Genomic DNA, 24,183 nt, shown 5'->3' on the forward strand with positions numbered 1-24,183 from the left:
AATCAAAGATAAACAACTCCACTCACACAAACGCATTTAAAAGGCCATGGATTGTTTAATCTGCCAAAGCTCTGGTTATAGAGAAATGTTTTCACCTGGCACCTAAAGAGAGGTGATGAAGGCGCCAGGGAAGCCTCCATGGCAGAGTATTCCACAAGCCACTGCAGAAAAGGCTCTTTCTTGTGTTGCCACCTTCTGGACCTCACGTAGAGGAGGCACATGTAGAAGGGTCTCAGATGATGAATGCAGAGTCTGGAATGGGGAGAGGTAGTCCTTGAGGTACTGTGGTCCTGAGCTGAGTAGGGCTTTATATGTCAAAACCAGCACTTCGAATTGGGCCCAGAAACTAACCGGTAGCCAGTGCAGTCAGACCAGGATGAGTGTTATATGCTCAAACCATCTTGCCTCAGTGAGCAACCTGGCCACTGAATTCTGCACCAGCTGAAGTTTCCGAACCGTCTTCATTGCTATCATTTCTAGAACGTGTTGTAAGTCTTCATAGAACTGGTCAATTTCAGTTTCTTCAGCACCAGTAGTTGGTGCATAAACTTGGATTGCTGTGATGTTAAAAGGTCTGCCTTGGATTCGTATCAAGATCATTCTATCATTTTTGAGATTGCATCCCAGTACAGCTCTCGCCACTCTTTTGTTGACTATGAGGGCCACCCTCATAGAATAGAATTCTACGGGATTCTTGTGCACGGTAGTAGATGTGATGGTCAGCCAAACTGAATTCACCAATTCCTGTCCATTTTAGTTCACTGATGCCCAGGATGTCAATATTTATTCTTGCCATCTCATTTTTTACCACATCCAACTTACCAAGGTTCATGGTTCTTACATTCCAGGTTCTTATGCAATATTTTTCTTTACAGCATTGGACTTTCCTTTTGCTTCCAGGCATATCCGCAACTGAGCAACCTTTTGGCTTTGGTCCAGCTGCTTCATCAGCTCTGAATCTACTTGTACTTGTCCTCTGCTCTTCCTCAGTAGCATATTGGATGCCTTCCGACCTGAGGGGCTCATCTTCCAGCATTATAACTTTTATATGCCTGTTGTCTTTGTCCATGGAGTTTTCTTGGCAGGGATACTGGAGTAGCTTGCCAGTTCCTGCTCCAGGTGGATCATGTTTGGTCAAAACTCTCCACTATGACCTGACCATCTTGGGTGGCCCTGCACGGCATAGCTCATAGCTTCTCTGAGTTATTCAAGCCCCTTCGCCATGGCAAGGCAGTGATCCATGAAGGAGAAATTATAGGGTAGTCCGTTATAAATGTTTAAATGAGTAAGAAATCAATAAATATTCTTAGAAGATAGCTCAAAGGCCAAACCATTCAGGCAACCTATTTTCTGGCAACCTGGGTATGTCAGCATACTGTGGACTCATTGGCTCACCAAGATAGTCAAGTTACCAAGTAGTTATGTCACAACATAGTAGTTAACCACTTTGAAGTGGTGATCTCTCTTAGTCACCCATAGCACTTAGGGATGCCAGATAAGCAAAGACAAGTTCTCCCGTAGAGCAAGTGACTGGAAAGAAGGTGGAAACATGGCCTCAATGCTTTGCCTGGCTTTGCAATTTGTGTCTGGAGGAACATAATCCTTCTGCTCCCTTTAATTTTATTTTAAAGCGCCTACTTATAGTTGCCCAGAAATCCTTCAATTGAAATCTTATGGTTTTGTTTTTACAAAATTGATCAGCTAGAGGAACAGGCAGATTGACTCCACCCTTCCTTGACACTTGGCACATGGCTGGCTACACCCTTAATGGGAAATGATGGCATTAAACACGGAATATATCAGCAAGAACAAGAATTTGACACATCTTAACTTGTTGAAAATAGGCCCTTGATCAAAGAATCTGGAAGGCGTAGGGTGGAGATTCAGGGTGGTTATGGCCATTCTTCAAGTGTGCCAACCTAGTTTAAGAAATAACACATGGTTTTAAATATATTTACATTCTGTTGAATTTGGCTTGATTTAAATGGGACAAAATGTAGAAAGTACTTGGGGGCACAGACCAAAGATCATAGAATCATAGAATGGCAGAGTTGGAATGGACCATAAGGGTCATCTATACCAACCTCCTCACCCAATCTGGGGCTTGAACCCACAATCCTGAGATTAACAGTCTCATGCTCTACCAACTGAGCTATCCCAGGCAAAGGACCCCTGGATGGTTAAGTCCAGTCAAAGGCGACTATGGGGTTGAAGTGCTCATCTCGCTTTCAGGCCAAGGGAGCCGGCGTTTGTCCACAGACAGCTTTCCAGGTCATGTGGCCAGCATGACTAAATTGCTTCTGGTGCAATGGAACACCGTGACGGAAACCAGAGCGCATGGAAACACAGTTTACCTTCCCGCCGCAGCGGTACCTATTTATCTACTTGCACTGGTGTGCTTTCGAACTGCTAGGTTGGCAGGAGCTGGGTTAGAGCAATGGGAGCTCACTCTGTCATGGCGATTCAAACGGCCAACATTCTATAGGCAAGCCCAAGAGGCTCAGTGGTTTAGACCACAGTGCCACCTGCATCCCTATTATCCCAGGTACCCCAGTACAAGGCCCGTAATCTTGTGCCTTGTAAAATGCCAGAGACAATACTGAAGGTGAATAATAATAATAATATTGTCCCTATTTTCATCTGATGAATCTTGGAAGGTAAGTTATAAAGAAGTACAATATATTAAATTCTACACAGCTTAGTTGGCTTTATTCTTTGGTAAGGCGCAGCCTGCTCTAGGAAATCAGTTACACAATAGATTCTCCCAACAGAAGCAAATGTGACCACACAGAATACTAGACTCTTCTATTTCCGAGCTGGAGCCCAAGTGGCAGAGAGCCAGTTCAGACAAACGACGAGATTAGAAACACACTGGAATGGCTACAGTTTTATTCACCCTTCAGCGTCCAACAAGGAACCTGATCGGGAAAGCAAGAGGGACAGGCAAAAGAAAGAACAACTGGTGCCAAATTCATACCACAGACCTGGTGCTGAGCTCCCTAACAATGATCGGAATCCTTGCCACATTTTCTGATGCATAAAAGGGCTAGAGATTTAGGGCTAAACTAGATGCATTGGTGGCAGAACGTGTGTAAATGTTTGATTGTTAACCAAATTAATACAAACTGGAGGTTGTGGGTGATTTAAGGAATGGAACTAAGGGTGGGGGACAGGGGAGTAGGAAGGGGGGTGGTGGGGGTGGCTCACCCCGTGTGTCATCTCTGAGGGGGGTGACAAAATCCCACCTGGGCGGATCGCCATGCTGCCCCCCTGGGCGCCGATTACCGTGCCAATTGCTCCCATGGACAGATCGCTGTGCTGATTGCCCCCAATGGGCACTGATCGCTGCACTGATCACCCCCTGGGTGCCGACCGCCCCCCCCAGGCAGCTTGCCCCGCCCCCCAGGTGCAGGGCATGTGTGCCACTCCTGGTGTCCGAGCGGCTAGCTCTGCTGCTGGTGGGGGAGCTGAATCTTCTTCACGATACAGCTTCATCTCAACCCCCACACCTGTTTGTTTTTCTTCTACTGAGCATTTGAGTCTTGGGGCCCCACTGGTCAGTTTTGTAAAAATTAAACCATAAGGAAAGGTAAATTGAGAGACTGGGGATATATCGCTCCATACATCACCAGCTGTTACCATGCTCTGCTTCCTACTACACCAAATGCACCCTTTGAGCAGTCGGACTCCGCCTCTTCAGGGTCTGAACCTCAGGAGGACTGGAAACTTAACATCCAAGCATGAGCTCCACCATGTGGTTTTGCTGGATTTGTAGACCATCTTTAGAAAGAAAGAAAACTTCACCAGGGGCATGGAAGGGGAGGACCCAAAGTACAACCAAATGGGGACTGAGCATACTCATCCTCATCATCATCATCATCATCATCATCATCATCATCAATTTATTTGTATGCCACCTTTTCACATTTTAAACAATGCTCAAGGCAGCTTACAATATGAAAAGATTGACATAAATATAACCATAGCAAAGTAGTCGTAAAAATAAATAAAACACATCAAAAACTGCATAACCAAACTGATCAATTTCCACATAACAATAAAAGTACAAATAATTAATATCAATAACAGCAGCAGAAACTCCCCACAAAGCTTCCCCCCAAATACTGGGCCAGGTGGAGAGAGGTGAGGAGCAGGATCCTCAGGCTCTCAGCAGGGCAGTCCTTACTCAGTGGGCACAGAATGCTAATGGTCTATTGGGGATGATAAACCGGGGTTGGGAGTAAGAAAAAGAATACCTTGAAAAAATACATGTCTGTCTGGAATCCCGAAAAGGAGCACTACACACTGCAAGATTTTGTTGCATGCACCACTTAGTGTGTGTGTGTGTGTGTGTGTGTGTGTGTGTGTGTGTGTACAGTGGTACCTCGGGTTACATACGCTTCAGGCTACATACGCTTCAGGTTACAGACTCCGCTAACCCAGGAATAGTGCTTCAGGTTAAGAACTTTGCTTCAGGATGAGAACAGAAATCATGCGGCGGCGGCGGCAGCAGGAAGCCCCATTAGCTAAAGTGGTGCTTCAGGTTAAGAACAGTTTCAGGTTAAGAACGGAACTCCAGAACGAATTAAGTACTTAACCTGAGGTACCACTCTGTGTGTGTGTGTGTGTGTGTGTGTGTGTGTGTATGGCACAGCACCTTTTGGGGGAAGGTGAAGATGCCAGTGGAGTTTAATTCTTATTTCCTCAGAGAAGGATGCAGTCCAACAAAGACTAGCACTTCAGATTTCTCACGCCTTGTTGGCAATACTATCTATTTGAGTTTCCTGTCTCAAAAACTGCCACCTGCCTTTCCATGTTAAGTTCCTCTGTGGTCCCCATTTGTGGGTTTTCAGCAAACGTGTACCATGCAGGTACGACATATGTCACCATCCCGTGATCCAATTATTGTTACTATTCAAAAAGGCAGAAAGAGCCCGGCCAGCCAGCCTCGTAGCACTACAAGACTGCAATATTCCCAAAATATTATAATGGGCTTTTAATGGGGGGAAAGTATCCCCCAAGGCCCTTTAGTCAGAACAGCTGAGTGATAAGCACTGCCACATTCCCTCTGATCTTTCCCCAAGAAAACATTAGCTACTAAAATGAGAGCGATGATAAGCGAAAGTGGCTAAGAGGCAAATCACCCATCTACATGTAGTAGCAGTTCCCTAAAATTTAATGTTATTAATGATGTGTTATTTTATGGGCAGCCAGTGTCCTCTACAAGCATGGTGGTGCTACAAGTTCTATATCAACTTTAAACATCTAATAAAGCCCTCTCAGGCGGAGCTTAAGGCTAGCAGAAGCAAGCAGTCACACTAATGTATGTGTGTGTTCTTTGAATGCCTCTCCATGGACACGCACTCTGCACTCTGCTGTGCAGAAACTTAACCTCCAATTCCTTGAGAGTTTTCTTTCTCCCATGAAAGGGGCTTCTGTTTTTCCCCCTGTCACATTCACAGGGCATTTCAGGATATGGATGCCGGAGAATTACGATGGAAACAGAAACAGGAGCGTAAATTCCATGCCCACCAAGTGCCTCAATTTTCCAGGGAAAGTCCTGGAATTAGAAAGCTATTCCAGCTTCTGATTTGATCCTGGAATGTCCCTATTTCTCTTTTTAGTTCTGCCACCACCAGGCTGAGACAGGATGATGAGCTGGCGCTTGTCCGGAGCGGTAGTGGCAGTGGCAAGGGAGCATTCTGTTGCCTCTCCGTGACCTCTCCATAACCACTGCTGCCTGCCTCCTCTCTTGGGCAGCTCCTAGCGGCTGCTGGAGAGCAGGCAAGGAAGAGGCTGCTGCTGCTGCTGCTGAGACCCAGCCTCGTGTGAGGGGAGCAGAGTGCAAAGAGTCTTGATTATTTAAAAGATGCTTTGTGCGTCCGCATCTAATCTTGCCCCTTTCTAAAATGAAATCTTGCCCCTAAAATGTATTTATTGGTGTGTGTTTTCATTTCTGTAAATCTACCAAAGAATAGAATAGAATAGAATAGAATAGAATAGAATAGAATAGAATAGAATGGGGATTAAGGTGTTTTCACAAGATAGGGGAGGGCATGTGTGCCCCATTGTTGTGGTAGAGGTGGCACTTGCCCTTCTTCTGATAAGAAATGCTCTACAGGGTGAGGAGGGACCAAAATACCACTGTATTTTAATACTCTGTTGGAAGCTGCCCAGAGTGGCTGGGGAAACCCAGCCAGATGGGTGGGGTATAAATAATAAATTCTATTCTATTCTATACTATTCTATTCTAAAAAATGGTGAGCCAAGGAAGGTCAGTTGTGGGGGAATGAGAAATGTCCCTATTTTCACCTGAAGAATGTCGGAGGGCATGAAATTGCCAATCTCAGCCTCTTCGCCCTGTTTTCTTATGAATGGCTGCAAATTTAAAAAGTGCTACCAAACAAAATGGCAGAACATTGTTGATCAGACCACCTGTGGGGTTTTTTTGGAAAGGGGTAAATACAACTGTACTCCCCCCCCCTCTGTGGGCATCATGACTACAATGCAAGAAGGGGAGGTTTAACCCGTACTATTGTCCCAATCTTAATCAACCCCTTTTAACTAACCGTACTTGTTTTTTGCCCAACAGGAGGAAATATATTACTATATGTTATTGTTTCTGCTTTCCTCCCCCCCCCATTTTTTCTTTCTGTTTCTTTCTACATTTGAATTTGGACCACCACCAGGAGAGGAAATGGCATATCTATGAGTCTGTATCAGATATCGAAGGCTTGTTTAATTTTGCCCTATGTGTTTGACTTTCCAAAATGTAAATTCCTGTAGTGCTTGTTTGCAATTCATAAGATAATTCCTATCGAGATCTGGCAATGATGCAACTATGCCAATAGCCTGAAGCTTTAGGAAGTGGTGGTATTATAGCTTTTCTCAGTTTCTCTTTACCTTGCTACATTTATGCAGTGCTCTCTTACTCAGGTCCATGATTACAAATGACAAGAAAAAAGACAGGAAGCATTTTGATATACAAAACCCTTTAAGAAAACCATTGTACTTATTCCTGCGTTACTGACATCCTACTGCGCTGGTCAGCAAGTTATTTCATATTTAGTAAGGCTTCAATTGAAGACAACAAAACATGTCTCCATAACTGGGATTTCAGGTGTTAGTTCATGGTTTACTAGCAGTGCATGTGAAAAGGATCTAGGAGTCTTGATGGCCCACAAGCTTAACATGAGACAACAGTGTGATGCAGCAGCAAAAAACCCCCCACCAACACCTAATGCTATTCTAGGCTTCATCAACAGAAATCTATTGTCCAGATCAAGGGAAATAATAGTACCACACCTGGAATACTGTGTCCAATTTTGGGCACTACAATTTAAGAAGGATGTTGACAAGCTAGAACGTGTGCAGAGGAGGGCAACCAAGATGATGAAGGGTCTGGAAACCAAGCCTTACGGGGAGCACTTGAAGGAGCTGGGTATGTTTATCCTGGAAAAGAGGAGACTGAGCGGAGATATGATAGCCATCTTCAAATATCACATGGAAAAGGGAGCATGATTGTTTTCTTCTGCTCTGGAGAATAGGACTTGAACCAATGGCTTCAAGTTGCAAGAAAGGAGATTCTGACTAAACATCAGTAAGAGCTTTCTGACAGTAAGAGCTGTTTGACAGTGGAACAGTCTCCCTTGGGAGGTTGTGGACTCCCTTTCCCTGGAGGTTTTTAAGCAGAGGTTGGATGGCCATCAGTCATGGATGCTTTAGCTGATATTCCTGCATTGCAGGGGGTTGGACCAGATGACCCTCTGGGTCCCTTCCAACTCTATGATTTGATGTCACACGAGTTTACAGCAGGAGTGTGGAACCTGTGGCCCTCCACCACCCCAACCACTAGCTGGTGCTGATGGGATAGGCATTTGAGTCTAGCATCATCTGGAGGACTGCAGGATTCTAACCCTAATTTGCAGTCTGGTCCTCTGATCCTTTAATAATAATAATAATAATAATAATAATAATAATAATAATAATAATAAATTATACCCCGCCCCTCTGGCTGGGTTTCTCCAGCCACTCTGGGTGGCTTCCAATGGAATATTAAAATACAATAACCTATTAAACATTAAAAGCTTCCCTAAACAGGGCTGCCTTCAGATGTCGTCTAAAAATCGCAGTATGGCTTACTCTCAAGCAAGAGTGCGTAGAACTGCAACCTGGCAGCTGGGTTATTTCCATGTTTACTCAGGAGGAGTAAACAGAAGCAGGAGTTACTCAGAACCTGCTTCCAACAGGTATAATAAGCTTGAAGCCTAGTTTCTATTTATACCCCTAGGAATGCCACTCCACTATGTTTACATACTTAAGTTTCATTTTTCTGCCTACTATGATACTGTGCAGTGATATAACTCCTCTGCACGCTGGAAAACTGTTGAGGGGCGCTACTAGAAGTTTCCTTCTGACCATCAGTGGGCTTACCTGGTGACAGCAGCAGGCTTGAACCCCAACACTCTGAGCAATATCGGGTGGCTGACGCATAACCACCATTTAAATTTCCCAGATTGGCCATGATGCAGCACGCCTCTGGAGCATTCTGGGAAGTTAAAATGGTGGCTAGACATATTTGACTAGTGCTGATTAAAAAAGGGTGGCTCGAGGAAGAAATCAATAATGCTGGGTGGTGGAATATCTACCCCAGTATGTTTTGCAATGACACCAGTCCTGCCTCCAAACATTTAGGACTGGAATTTACAGCCATTAAGGTGGCACCACACTAATAAACACATTTTTTTATACGCAGTTTTGACTAACGTACACATTTTTTGCAAAACAGGTTTCCCTAATGTATTGCATTATGTATGTTGCTTTCACCAATATCTTCATTTATGTGCACATTTATTCCTAATACGTGCATTTTTGCAACATTGGTTGGTTGGAGAAATGTTTTGCAAAATTCATAGAATTGTGAATTTCAAATGACAGCTGTATTTCAGTTCATGTATTGTTTCAGAAAGTGTCTGTTAGATAGATTTGGCTTTAACTTTATTCTGAATTATATTTCCCCTCCAACCAAAAGCTACTGTATACAATCAGTTAAAATGAAAAAGATTACAGTTTTAATAAACTAAACAGCAATCATAACATTTTCACCATTGCACAATTAATGTTCCATAAAATAACTGGGTCATGCTTTATGCAGGGGATGGGTGAATCTGTCAATTTTGGCTTCTCTCAGTTTCTCATTTAAGTTTAGTTCTCGACATTTCCAGATAAGTTTGCAATTTTTGTTAAATGAAAATCCTTGTGCAAATTCACCAGTGTTTTGGTGTGAATGTCTTCTAATATTCACTTTTTTGATGCAATTCTGTGTAATATATATACATTTTATACACTATTTACACTACTCTGTGCATTATTGTACAAATTACTTTTCTGGAGAACACAATTACAAAGTTCAGAATTGCAAATTTTGAAGGCTGGCTTCATTTGGTTCAATATTTGTTTGGGAAAGTGCATATTAAGTAAATTTGTCTTTAAATGTGAATGAATCTAATTTCTCCTCCATTCCTAGCTTCAGGGGAAGTCTTCTTAAACAAAAATGTCTTCAACAGCAAGGTGTTAGGAACCTGTATTACTTCTTTGGATACGAATTCCAGAGGGCTGGAGCTGCAACACTAAAAACCTGATTTCTAGCACACAGTACTCTCAGAAATTATTCATTAAGAACACACCCTTCATCTCTGTTGATCTCAGGGTGGGGTACAAGATACAGATTCCATAAAATTCCATAGAACAGTTGTAAATCACAAAAAACCAAGGTTACAATAGGAGATAATAATAATTTATAGCCCACCCATCTTACTGGGTTTTGCCAGCCACTGTGGGAGGCTTCTAGCACAAACCACAGAGCAGACTGCAGTTTCACTAAAGCACTGAAAATTCATAGGAGGGACTGGCAAATCATCCATGCGCCAAGTACATTTCCAAAAGGGATTGGATTCCACAGTTGTGGTACCACTACAGCAGGCCATTTTCACATTCCCACACAATGCATATCTGATACACACAGGGCTGGATTTAGGTTTGTTGAGGCCCTAAGCTACTGAAGGTAATGGGGCCCTTTATATGTCCAGCTGTCCTTTGTCAACAACAAATTGTTACTGCCTTTTGTGTTGAATATACCCTATATGGTAATTTATGGACCTAATAGGTATCTAAAGCCATTTGTGCATGTTGCCATGCAACCAGTTCATGCAGAATATTTAGATTTGATATCCTGCTTTATCACTACCCAAAGGAGTCTCAAAGTGGCTAACATTCTCCTTTCCCTCCCCCCCCAACAAAAACTCTGTGAGGTGAGTGGGCCTGAGAGACTTCAAAGAAGTGTGACTAGCCCAAGGTCGCCCAGCAGCTGCATGTGGAGAAGCGGGGAAGTGAACCCGGTTCACGAGATTACGAGTCTACTGCTCTTAACCGCTATACCACACTGGCTCTCTATATATACATGTCGGCACCCTATATATAGAAATGAGCAAACCAGTGATATTTTAGGGAGCAGGCTAGCAGGCGGGACCCATTACTTACAGCATAGGAGCCTACACAACAACAAAAACACTGTTGCTATATGTAGGTTTTACTTTGTGTTTTTTTCTTATATTCTGGAAATGTACATCGAGTTTTCTTCCTTTACATTTTTTTGGGGCCCCCAAGAGAGTGGAGCCCTAAGCTAGAGCTTGTTTAGCTTATACATAAATCCGGCACTGGACACACAGAAGAGGCTGCTCTGAAGATCTTTGGATATAAGGCAGGCATAGGCAAACTCAGCCCTCCAGATGTTTCGGGATTACAACTCCCATCATCCCCAACCACTGGTCCTGTTAGCTAGGAATGATGGGAGTTGTAGTCCCAAAACATCTGGAGGGCCGAGTTTGCCTATGCCTGGTATAATGAGAGACCTTCCCTTGGGTATTTGAGTCCCAAACCGTTTAGAGCTTAGTACTATGGCTCCGTAACACTCTGCATTGCCTGCAGTCAAATCCGCAAATCCCCAACTTATATCTGGGTAATGGAAATCATGCTTGCAATTGTACAGCATGTAACCTTCACATCTATTATGGAAAATGAATATCCGAGCAAGACTCTGTGGTTGGAACTCTTGGAACGACTGTGCTTTGCCAAAAGCTCACAGGAAAGTGAACAAAAAGGACATTCTTATTATTTTCTGGGCAAACAAAGAAGGCACTGAGTGGGGGGCGGGAACAAATGTGACAGCAGAGTAAAAGAAGCCACAGTCCTGTGTGGACATCAGGTCTGGCTGCAACGGCAACATTCATGTTAAAATAGCACTGTGAGTTAAACCACAGCTCACTCGTTAATTTTTTAAACAACAACAGCACTTGGGAATATTTTCCAGTAGGCCCCAAACAGATGCGACTTCAGGCAGAGGAACAAGGGAGAATTTTGATTCAGTTCACATTTGAAGGCAGATCATCCTTTTTCTCACTTTATATAACAATATGCAAGAACTGAAAAACAGCCACCCTCTGAAAATAGTATCTCTCTGAATTTTGCAGCAAAGTTCTCCAATCAAGTAATGTACGGAAAATGTATATGCTGAGGTAAAGGGAGCATAAAAAGGTAAAGGTAAAGGACCCTTGACAGTTAAGTCCAGTTGCAGATGACTCTGGGGTTGAGGCGCTCATCTCGCTTTACAGGCTGAGGGAGCAAGCGTTTGTCCACAGACAGCTTTTTCGGGTCATGTGGCCAGCATGACTAAGACGCTTCTGGCGCAACGGAACACTGAAACCAGAGCAGTGCATGGAAACGTTGTTTACCTTGCTGCCAAAGCGGTACCTATTTATCTACTTGCACTAGCGTGCTTTCGAACTGCTAGGTTGGCAGGAGCTGGGACACAGCAACGGAAGCTCACCCCATTGCGGGGATTCGAACAGCTGACCTTCTGATCAGCAAGCCCAAGAGGATCAGTGGTTTAGACCACAGCACCACCTGCGTCCCCTGTTGCTGCATGTAAACCCAAGTGCTCACTATATAGAATATATGCAAAGGGTGAGCATGGCATGTCCCTCTGCAGGCATGACCCATGTGCCCAGGACACATGCATCCAGTCCATGAGACTTCTGAGTCTTCCTGTACGTAAAAATTAGTCTGCACACATGTGCACACACACTACAATATGAAAAGCAAATCCAGAGTATCACATCTTGCTCCTGCTCTCCCCTGCTCACATTTTTAAACCAGTTATCATGACAGGAGCTAAAAAGGTTAACAGTTCAAGGCAGACAGAATGAACCTGGCCCCGAGAACGGAGTCAATGGTTGCTGTCATCTGTTCCCAGAAGGCTGGCTCCTGGAGTGGCTGTCATCCCCCCGTGCTGAAACTAAAAAGCCTTATAAGGTAAAGCCTGAACAGACCGTTAAGCACTCTGAAGTGCTCTTCGGCGTTGGAAATCCTCCGGGGAATGCACTGCATACCCCTGGCAAAGATTACAGCATATTTCATGGCAAGCTCTCATAGTAACAACACAGATATTGTATCTCTGGCTTTCAAACTCTGCGAGCTGCCCTGTCAGAAATAGAACAGAGTTTCGTCCCTGTTTACTAGACTGCTTGGCCAAGGTGGATGGGCTAGCTCATTCACTAAAACCCTGATCTGAAAAAAACACACACCCTTGAGCTTGAATATAATTTCTGCAGTAACCCCATTGTTTCTTTTTTTTTTGTATATAATTTTTATTAGTTTTCTTTTCTAACAACTGTGGAGATCACACAGGGTCCCCGGACGTTTAACAGTCTATTGATCTCTGTGCCACCACTGTGCTTGCTTCCCCGCTGCCACCAACTCGTTACTTTCTGGTAAAACACTGGGTCCAGACAGTTGTTAAAAGTGAACCAAAAAAAAAGTTTATTTTACAAACAGTAACAAGTTTATGGTTTCTCAGATAATTTTCTTGTCAGTTTCTTAACCTTAGTTTCTTTACCGGCCTATACCTTCCTAATACCTTCTGACTGATTATCTCAACTGTTTGACTGACTCCTCTTAACAAATTCTCTCACTCTCTCACCCCAGACTAGCTCAACCCACACACTTATCTTCTCTGTCTCTTCTAACTCCAGACTGTCTTCTCAACCACCCTAACTCTAACTCTAACTCCTCCAAAAAACCTCTGTGCTTAAACACAGTTAACTCTGCCCCTTGGGTTCCCATTGGTTAGTCATTTTACAATTAGTTAACCCTTTCCTTATGAACCCAGTATGATGTCACACACCTAGGAGGGCAAACGCCACAACAACAAATAGCAAAATCATTTCCAAACATACATTCTACTTTTCACCCCCCCCCCTTCCAGTTGACTTCCTTCATCTTCCTCTCTGGTTTGTTACATTAAATGATACAATCTGCTATTCCTTATCTGTCAAAATGCTATTACAATGTTATTCTTCATGCATTTGTAACCCTATTGTTTCAAAGCAATTGTTCAGGATCTGCCTCGGAACCATTCTGCTACTGGTTTTAAAAAGAGTCATGCACCCTGGAACCTTTCCAGAAAGTTACTGACTTAGAAAGACTCCAGTGAGGTTGTTGCTACAAAAAACATCCTAAGAAGTTGCACCCATCTCAAAGATGCCATATTAAACTTCCTCTCTCTAAAATCCTAAAGATGTTGAACATGAACAGGACCTATTAAAATTTTAGTGAAAAGTCTCTGGTCCATTTTATCCCATGGCTGCCACTGAATTTTGCCGAAAGTGACACAAGGAATAACTCAATCTCTTTGTTAGGAAAATAAATTAATTACCCAAATCTGTAGAAATTTCAAAAAGGTTGAGATGAGATGGGCCAAAGTTCAGTGGCAGATAATCTTATCACAACTGCAACATTCATCAGGTTTCCCACAGGTGTTTTGCCTGAATAAGACACACTAATGATTTCATGATTTATGCATTAGGCAACATTTGGGTGTATATTTCTTATTTTAAGATTACATACAAATAACTTTTGCTTGCTACATTTTACAACTAAAAATTAAGTTAGTTCCCACATTTTCAACATCTACTTCTGCCTCAAAACTGGAAACTACTAATGCTAATAACCATTCTTCCGTAAAGCCTTCCAAATTTACTGTTCATTCAAATTTGTAAACACTTAGAGAATTATAATCTGGAAACTGATCCTTCTCTCTCTATTTTACCAACCATTTAAATGATAAATCTATGTTATTGGCCTAAATTATGATACGATTTGTAGTACAATATGTCATCAACACAGTTATGGATTTTTTAAAAAGAAAAATTATAATACAATATCTTGTATTGTTTCAGTTTGTTTTGTTTCTTGTTTTAAAAATATACTCATGAAAAACCTTGAAAGATAAATAAAAAGAGCCGTATATAATTTACAAGTTTGCACAGTTACCAAACTAGCAATCAACAGTTATAGTCCCAAAGGACATGTTTTCCAAAGACATCTGATGTAAATACCCTCCTAATAAACAATCCAGCTAATATCTAGGACAATTTGAAGAATGGGAGTTTCCAGTTGAAGAGTGGATTCACCCATTAAAGAAAGTGTCGCCTGCAGGATTTACGAGCCATTTGTCCATCCAGCCGGTGGCATTTTGTGTAACACACAAAGCCACTCTAATGTTACACAGTCAATAATAGTCAGGTCTGGTTCAGCTGAAGAGTTCAGCGATTCTTCTCTTTCAAGAGCAGTGCTGGTAAAATGGCTAGGAACAACAACAGCAACAAATTCCTACCCCATAACAAATTCCATTTATCTCTCAGATCAATTAAATACATATGATGGAAAGATTCATCATTGTCTCCAGAATTATAGGGAAAGATTCTGTGGCGGTGTGAGGAAATTCTGAATATCTGAAGAAAGTGTATTGACAGACCAGTCAGTGCCTTAAGACTACAATCTTAAGCACGCTTATTTTGGACTTCAGACCCTCCAAGTATCCCTATTTTCTGGGAACAGTCCTAGATTTACAGATGCCATCCCTGTTTTTTATTCGATCCTGGAATGTCCCACTTTTCCTTAGGATGCCCCTATTTTCATTGGTGAAATGTGCAGGAGGAGGAGGGGGAGGAGTTTATCACTATCCTAAGGAGTCTCAAAGCGGCTAACAATCTCCTTTCCCTTCCTCCCCCACAACAAACACTCTGTGAGGTGAGTGGGGCTGAGAGACTTCAGAGAAGTGTGACTAGCCCAAGGTCACCCAGATTACGAGTCCAGATTATGAGTCCACCACTCTTAACCACACTGGCTGTTGGAGGGTATGGAATTTATGCCCAAGTAAGCATGCATAGATTACACTGCATAAGAGGAGCCTGCCAGATCGGATCAGCAATGTCACACATGACATTTTGCTTACTGGCAGTGTGATGTAGAAGCACGATATATGTGGAAACGTGGTAATGAGCCCCACATGCTTTTGAAGACCACCCCTCTCCAAAAAATAATAATAATCCCTGGGGTGTTGTGCCTGGAATGTATGTGAAAAGCTGCTCATTCATATCTGAAACTGCTAAGCCTACCCACCAAAGGGAAACAGACTTTTGGTATCAAATGAAGAGGCAGCAGGAATGGGTGGGAAGGCATGTTGTTTAACAATGCAATATTGCTCAAATCAATTTTTAACTAAGTCATCTTAGTAGGTGGCTTCCCATTTTATAGTCAGAACAAGTGGAGTTTTTTGTATTAATAGTTTGAAATGCAACTTTCTATAGTTTCCGTTATAAAAACCACAGCTTCTAATGATATTGGATCAGGAACTGGCTTATAAAATGTATGCAAGAACACACAGGAATAGCCACTTGCCAGTCCATAGTATGGGATGTACAATACAATTATATGCGTTTTCAGTTCCTTCAAGTTTATGACTATTCAATTGTATATCAATAAATCTCCATATTAGGGATTTGGCATACTTAATGATGGGACTTTAAATTCCTTGCAAATTTATTTATTTATTTTAAAATATTAATTCCATGTGTCTGTGCTAGGAATTGAAGTAACAGGAAAAAAAACTTTCAAGCAAAGCCTTAATTGACTAATAATAGGGTTGCCATATCCCCCAAAGTGAAAATCACCCTACTTGCCATATGTCCGGGTTTTCCCGGATATTTTGCCGATTCAGCAAAAATCCACCCAGACGCCGTTTTGCAGCCCGATTCCCAGATGTGTCTGGGAAAACCCAGGTGAAGGACAGCCCTACTAATAAATGTAAAAGATTTGTATGCTTGTGGGATGCTCTGTTGTTTCATTTCCTCCTTCACGGAAGGTTCAAGGTGTGTGGGAGAGCTGGTTCTGATGGGTAGAAGGAGAAGACTTTCTTGGATAAGACAGAAATAGATGAGATGCAGGAGAAATCCAATTTTCTGTTCATTTTAATGAGAAGCCACATAATCTGCAGCTAACTCCCAAAGCAACACACAAACCAAAATGCACACTTCTCTGAATTTTGCAATGCACTTCTCCAACTGCATAGTGGGCAGAAAAATGCATATACTGGTTCATAAAGATGTATACATCAGCAAAGGTAACCTACAAAAATGCATTCTGAGGGAAAACTGCATGCAAAGATGTGCATAGTATTCAAAAATGAAGACAAAAATGTGTTCATGTGTTTGCATGAAAATGCTGACAAATTTTAATGACGATAAAGAAACCCAGACTCACCAATTGCTGAAAATGTGGGGAACTGAATTCAAGAGTGTCAAAATTGACAAATTTGTCCATCCAAGGTGGGTGGGTGGGATCAAGCCACTACAAATGTTCATGGAGATGGGCAAGTTTGTTTGCTAAGAAATGGCACTGCTGTGAAATAAATAAGAGATGATGCAGCAGAAACAGCACACAGCACAGTTGTGTGCTGGAAATTTTGTGGATGCATTGAAATGCTTCTTGCCTCTTGACTGATCAGAAAACTCATCTGTAGTAGTAGAAGCAGTATTCCTAGTGTATAATCCATGTGCATGGCATCTTCCACCAGGGACTGCTTACCTGTGGACGTCCATACGTTCCTGGAATCACACTGACCCCAACCAGCATGACCAGTGATGATGGACATTGTAGTCCAACATTTGGAATGCCCAAAACTCCCCATTTTTGCCTCATGCAGCCATCTAGGGCATCCAATGGAGAAAAGTGGGAGGAAGGGAATAATATGGTTCAGGCTTTAAATTTTAACATTGGCTGCCACATTAAGCAATCCCCGCCGCCCAGAAGTAAACTCCATTGAAATATAATGCAGTTGTTTCCAAAGAAATGGGTGTAGAATTAGGAGAAAATTTGTGACATCTAGCTAGATCTCAGGCAGCCCCATGAAATCATCCAATAGCCTCCCAGAACCTTGTAATATGATGATGATGATGATGATGACAATGACAGCGATGACGATGGTAAGCAAGACAGGGAGCTTAAAAGCTCTCCCCCTTGTGTGGGGAGCAAGGTTCACTCAGTACATGGCTCCAGGAAGGTAAGATTGCTTACCTTCTGCAGTTTGGAGGGTTGTTTTGACTATATGTGATTTTGGCTTTATGGACTATTCCCAAATCATAACCCCATGTGAGTTACCTGCAGTAGCATTCTGGGGGTAGAGCCAGGTCCAAACTTGGCTACTTAGGGAGCCTGAAAGAATCAATGAGATCAAGAGCATTGATGGTTCTCGGATGGGACCTGCTACTTTCAAGAGCGGCTTTCATAAACACAGCTGTATTGGCTGGAGAAGCACAATACTGGCTAGTTATAAGTCATAATGATTAGAGTTCAAAGGAAGGGGCATGCCTAGGAAGGACAGGCACACATTCCCGGCCTTGCTTGATGTTTTCTTCACATCCTTGAAGATTCAAGCATCTTTAACCATTTATCAATGGTTTGCTAATAAATCATACCAGAGCCAGATGCTCTTTCCAGTGGGAAAGGCTTAAAAAAAGAGAGAAAAGCTTTAGATTAAACCACTAAGTTCTTGCATATTTATAAACAAAGAGTATGTGCCCCACAAACCATTTAGCTGACTTAATCCCATTGAAGTTAATTGGATAAAGCCAAAGTAAGCATTTTGTGGATCACAAACTTAGCCTCAGTTATGGCTCCTGTGAAATAAAATATCATTTTGATCTTTTACTGTTCAGACTGCACTTTATGTATTTCCCACTCGTTTCATGTGGCTTTTCTCATGCTAGCCGAGAGATATTTATGGCACATTACGAGGAGATTGGGATGACCTTTCATTACTGAGCAATGGGAAAGGCCTGCGGATAATTTAAGCACCATAATGTATAGGGGACTTCAGCGCAGATAGTGGTGTTTTGTTTTTAAGAAGCCCTAGCTGGCTTTTAAGGGACGTGGGTGGCGCTGTGGGTTAAACCACAGAGCCTAGGACTTGCCAATCAGAAGGTTGGTGTTTCGAATCCCCGCAACAGAGTGAGCTCCCGTTGCTTGGTCCCTGCTCCTGCCAACCTAGCAGTTCGAAAGCACGTCAAAGTGCAAGTAGATAAATAGGTACTGCTCCGGCGGGAAGGTAAACGGCGTTTCCGTGTACTGCTCTGGTTTGCCAGAAGTCATGCTGGCCACATGACCCGGAAGCTGTACGCCGGCTTCCTCGGCCAATAAAGCGAGATAAGCGCTGCAACCCCAGAGTCAGCCACGATTGGACCTAATGGTCAGGGGTCCCTTTACCTTTAGCTGGCTTTTAATTTTCCCCATGCAAAACACAATTTCATTGATTACTACACCAATATATTTCAGAACAATTAACTTTCCATTTGTGACTGGGTCCAATGAATGGCGGCTGGTCCATTGGGGAAAATGGGGCACTATCCTACCAACCTCTGTCTTCCCTTCTTACTTAACAGGGAGTCCAGGGTGTGGCACTGCCAACTTCTTCCTTCTTAGTCTTGGCATTGTCTTTGCTGAACTCCGTATGGAGCAGCATGTGGTCAGAAGTAGCAGTAGTTGGCTGTGTCTGCCATTGTATCTAGTTCTGTCTACATTTTGTCTCTCTGCCTTACCAGTTCCAATGAGCAGCAGCCACCACGGGGTCAATGGAAGAATTTATTGAGGACATGAAACCAAGCCTTATGAGGAATGTGTAATAAACATGCAACAGCAGTTGGCGCAGGAGAGCACAAAACCTTTCTACAGCAATTTTACATAGGGGTTTTCTTTTTCTTTTGCTACAACGATTTCAGACTTATTTATAGTGTTTTTTCCCCCTGTGTGTAGATCCCCCCCTCCCAAGTTAGCTGGCCATTAGGATTTGAAACCTGCGGGACCAGAGATTTACAGAAGATTGGAAGAAATATACAAACTATTTGAAGAGCAACTGTAATCAACAAATTACGCTAATAGGACTACAAGAAGTTTTGTAAGGAGAAATATATGAAATACTGCAAAGAAGAGAAAGAAGAGAGAGATTGGTTATGAGATTTAAATGTAATAGTGAAAATAAGAAATGTAAATTAAGTAAATAGATTGGAAAATTTTCAGATGTGATTGATGGAAGTCAAAAAATTGTGTAAGATGTTAAAGTACGTTAAATTATTGTTGAAAATGATATGTTGAAAACTAACTAAAAAGTTATATATATATAAAAAATAAGTTAGCTGGTCATTATAAGAACTACTGTTTGAGAACTGGTGCAACAGGCTTGCTATTCCCCATTCTCTCCCTGTTCTCTCGCACTTGTGTGACGTCTTCTTTAGATGGGACTGCTTCTGAATGCAGGCATCAGGTTGGCCACTGTGAGAACAGGATGCTGGACTAGGTGGGCCATTGGCCTGATCCAGCAGAGTTCTTCTCATGTTATTACATTCCTCAATTAATGTGTGGCTCAGAACTTAAATTATTCAGTGGCTTTCACGCTTTCTGAATGTTTTGATGAAATCCTTGATTAAAAGAAAAATAAATAAAGAAGATATTCATGTGTATTTTAAGAGGAAATACATTTTGAAATGTGTCTTTTGAGATAGTGTGTGTGTGTGTGTGTGTGTGTGTGTAGATATATACAGCACACAAACACATATATGCATAAAATGTGGGGAATATGTACATGCAGAAGTGACAAAGGCCATCATCCTAGTGACAATCTACATGCAACAATGAACTTAAAGTGCTTTCCCTGTGATCCATAACATATTATGTGTCCACCGGCCTCTGATTTGCAAGATGCAGAGATTCACTCAAATGAAAATGGGTCAGCAATTATAAGGAGCATCAAAGAATGCTTTTAAAAAACAGATTCTCCTCCCTGACCCTGGCTAGAATTTAAAGCTGACTTGTGCTATCGCATTTGTGTGCAATTCCTTCTCTGGATACTTTCTCACAATGCCACTTAGCAATTGCAGTGTCAAGGTGGGACAAAGGCTGCATGTTGCTTAGGAAACTGTGTAATGTTTTCTTTTACATGGTGCCTTGCTACAAACTACATAGCTGTTCATGGAGTCACAGGTTAATCCTGTGTCCAGGGCGGCTGTCTACCAGCTCCATTTGGTATGTCGGTTGAGGCCCTACCTGCCTGTGCATTGTCTCACCAGAGTGGTGCATGTCCTGGTTATCTCCTACTTAGACAATTGCAATGCACTTTACGTGGGACTACCTTTGAAGGTGACTCAGAAACCACAACTAATCCAGAATACAGCAGCTAGACTGGTGACTGGGTAGCTGCTGAGACCATATAACACCGGTCCTGAAAGACCTACATTGGCTTCTCAGTACATTTCAGAGCATAATTGGTGTTGTTGGTGCTGACCTTTAAAGCTCTAAATGGTCTCGACCCAGTATACCTGAAGGAGCATCTCCACCCGCAACATTGAGGATGGACACTGAGGTCCAGCTCCAAAGGCCTTCTGGCGGTTCCCTCACTATGAGAAGTAAAGCTGCATCGAACCATGCAGAGAGCCTTCTCGGTAGTAGCTTGAGAAATGTAGACTCATAATATTTTCAGTTTACATTTCAGGCAGAAAACTATTGGAGGTGGGGGCAAGCAAGCACACTTGAAATAAACATTAGTGTAGTGAGATCTAGGCAAATTCACATTCTGAGCCTTTCTAAATTTTGGCAGTATGACACTACACTTCCCACAATTCTTTGAGTGAAGAAGCCATGACTGTTTTAAAGCAGTATTATACTGCTTATAGTGCAGATGGGGCCTCACTCAGCCCATAAAATAAACAACTGAAGAAAAATCAGAAAGATGACCAAAGCCATTTTGAAATGCCAAGAGTTTGGTTTTTTGGAAAGCCATCGTGGAAAAGGGGAATCTACACAAAGTATATTTTGGCAGCAATTTATGACAAAAGGCTGTTGACTGGTAGCTTGGAGTTTGGAGGGTTTAAAGCTAAACTCTCATAATGTAAATTTAAAAGTTAAGTGTGCTGCTAAGCGGTTTCTTGTCCAAGTGGAGCCAGCGAACAGTGAAACTCAAGGATCCTCTTATGCCAAGAAGCATGTAACTCAAGGACCCCCTTATATCACAAAAGCATGTGTGCCCCAAGCCGCATAAATATTGTTGCGCCGGGCTGGAGCATGGATATGCACACAGCACAATGGCTGGAACTTTTCCAGAAGTGTTTCTCAATATTACAAGGATAAGTCCTGTGAACTGCACATAAAGTTGGCAACCATAATAGACCGGGCTGCAGGCGAACCTGCTGAAAAATTCAACATCCTTCACCGCAGCGCAGGCTGTGGATTAATTAAAAACACATACATGTTCCGCTATGTTGCCTGACAACAAAAGTCCTCATATGGTAGAAAGAACAGAAGCTCTGCTGTTGTGGGAGCATGTCATCAGTGGTGTGCGGTGAATTTTTTCCTGGGGAACAGTCAGGGCCGGAGGCACCAGCTTGCAAGGGCGATTTGAACATTGCAATGTCCTGATGTTGTGAGTTTGAGCATCATGCTTTCCTCCCTAAGCCAGGCTGAAGCTTTTCCATGGTTTGGGAAGAAGGTACCAGGCCTCTGATATGATGCTGGTGCCCTCCTGCCTCCTTCCCAAAGCTGGGTGGGCTCTTGGACCCAGAGCATCGCAACTCCCTCTCTAAGCCAGGCCAAAGCTTCCCAGGCTATAGGAAGGAGGCGCTTGGGAATATTTAGGGGACTAGCCTAGTCCCCTTAGTCCACTGACCTCACACCACTGCATGCCATAATGGCTGCCACATCTGAAAGAGCAGAAAAAGAGAGAGGGTCAGAAAATTGTGCAAGCAATCTCCCCCCCCCACCATCAGCAACATCAGTCACCACCAGCCTCTCTCACAGGGTGGATCTATACACAGGGGACGCCGCCGCTATAAATAAGTCAGAAATTAGATCATTATATAAAAAAAAACCCTATGGAAATTTATGTGGAAAAACTTTATGCTCTCTGGCACCATCTGGTGTTGCATGTTTATAACACGTTCAAATCATTGTTTTTGCGCCTCTGTTTGCACCTCTCCTGTTCAGAGCAAAAAGAAGGGTGGGTGTCCAGCAAAATGTGGGCAGGTTTAAGGGGGCATGTTCCGTGTAGGAGAGGCTGAGTCAGTGCTAACAGGAACTGAGCCGGAAGAGGGAACCATGTGTTGTACATTGTGGATTTTTGAGTAGATATTTACTAAGACCTTTGCCACCGGGGGCATTTTGGGGGGCGCTGGCACCCACAGGAGATGACCCCTAATTTGGAGAACTAATGTAGAGTTGTAGCTGACCTATTAGGATTTACTGAGAGGCACACCAGCAATTAAAGGTCGCTAGGCATTGTTTTACGGCAAGTTTTCTTACTAGCTCAAAGCTGAGTCTTGGTTTGCTTTTAGATACTGCCCATGGGTTCTCACATAAAAAGCCACAGGTACAAGGGCCTCTGGGACGCCTGATTCCCCCTAGAGATCACCCTACATGAATTTCCAGCTTTCTTTGTACAGTGGTACTTCTGGTTAGGTATTTAATTCATTCTGGAGGTCTGTACTTAACCTGAAACTGTTCTTAACCTGAAGCACCACTTTAGCTAATGGGGCCTCCCACTGCTGCCGCGCCGCTGCACCGTGATTTCTGTTCTCATCCTGAAGCAAAGTTCTTAAACCGAGGTACTATTTCTGGGTTAGCGGAGTCTGTAACCTGAAGCGTTTGTAACCTGAAGCATATGTAACCTGAAGTACCACTGTAAATGAAAAGGCAATGGCACAATCAAGAATGAACACACTTTTTAACCCCATTTATGAGAATAGGGGAATTTACATGTGCAGATCTCTCAGTGAATTCAACAGGGCTCAGCAGGGCTTAACTCTGGCCACATGCCTTCACAGGTCTTCTCTCTCTCTCTCTGAGAGACACAGGGAGAAATGTGCTGCAGGCAGCCTTGTACCCAACTGCAGAGCAAGACATAAACCTTTTCCAAGCTTCTGGGATGGTGGCCAGTAAGTTCTGCAATTTAGGAGCTGTTGAAGAGTGCTTGGGTCTGTTGATGAGCATTTGAATAGAAACATAGTTCTGTATTTATCTCTCTGCCTAGTGATTTACCTTTTTTTAAAAAAACTGTTTGGCATCAACCAGTATTTTATGGCGATTCCCCCCTCTTCCCACTCTGAATGATGACATCCACACTGTACATTTAGATTCATATAGAATTGTAGAATAGGAAAGGGCCACAAGGGTCATCTATTCCAACCCCCCTGCAATATAGGAAACTTTTGCTCAATGTGGGTCTTGAACCCACAACCCTGAGATTTAAGTGCACTAAAAGCACATGACTTCCCCATAAGACACCTGTGAACTATACTTGGTTTTGGGTGCTGGGAACTGTAGCTCTGTGAGGGGACAACTACATTTCACAGGATTGGGGTGGGAGGAAATGTGCATTATGGTCTGTGTCTGTGGTTTGGGAGCTGCACGGTCAGGGAAAAAACAATGCTGTCCAGGGTTGTAAAGACTGCGGAGAGAATAATTGGGTGCACTCTTCCCACCTTGGATCAAATCTATGCTTCCAGGTGCCATAAGAAAGCTGCAAAGATAGTGCAGAATAGTGCGCACCCTGGAAATGATCTCTTTCAGCTTCTGCCTTCTGGAAGAAGGCACAAGGTTATAAAGCCTAGGACTAGGTGCCTGAGAAACAGTTTCTACCCAAATGCGATTTTGGTTTTAAACGCGCTGTGGGTTAAACCACAGAGCCTAGGACTTGCCGATCAGAAGGTCGGCGGTTCGAATCCCCGCAACAGGGTGAGCTCCCGT

This window comes from Podarcis filfolensis (assembly GCF_964270895.1).
Source record: "Podarcis filfolensis genome assembly, chromosome: 17".
NCBI lineage: Eukaryota > Metazoa > Chordata > Lepidosauria > Squamata > Lacertidae > Podarcis > Podarcis filfolensis.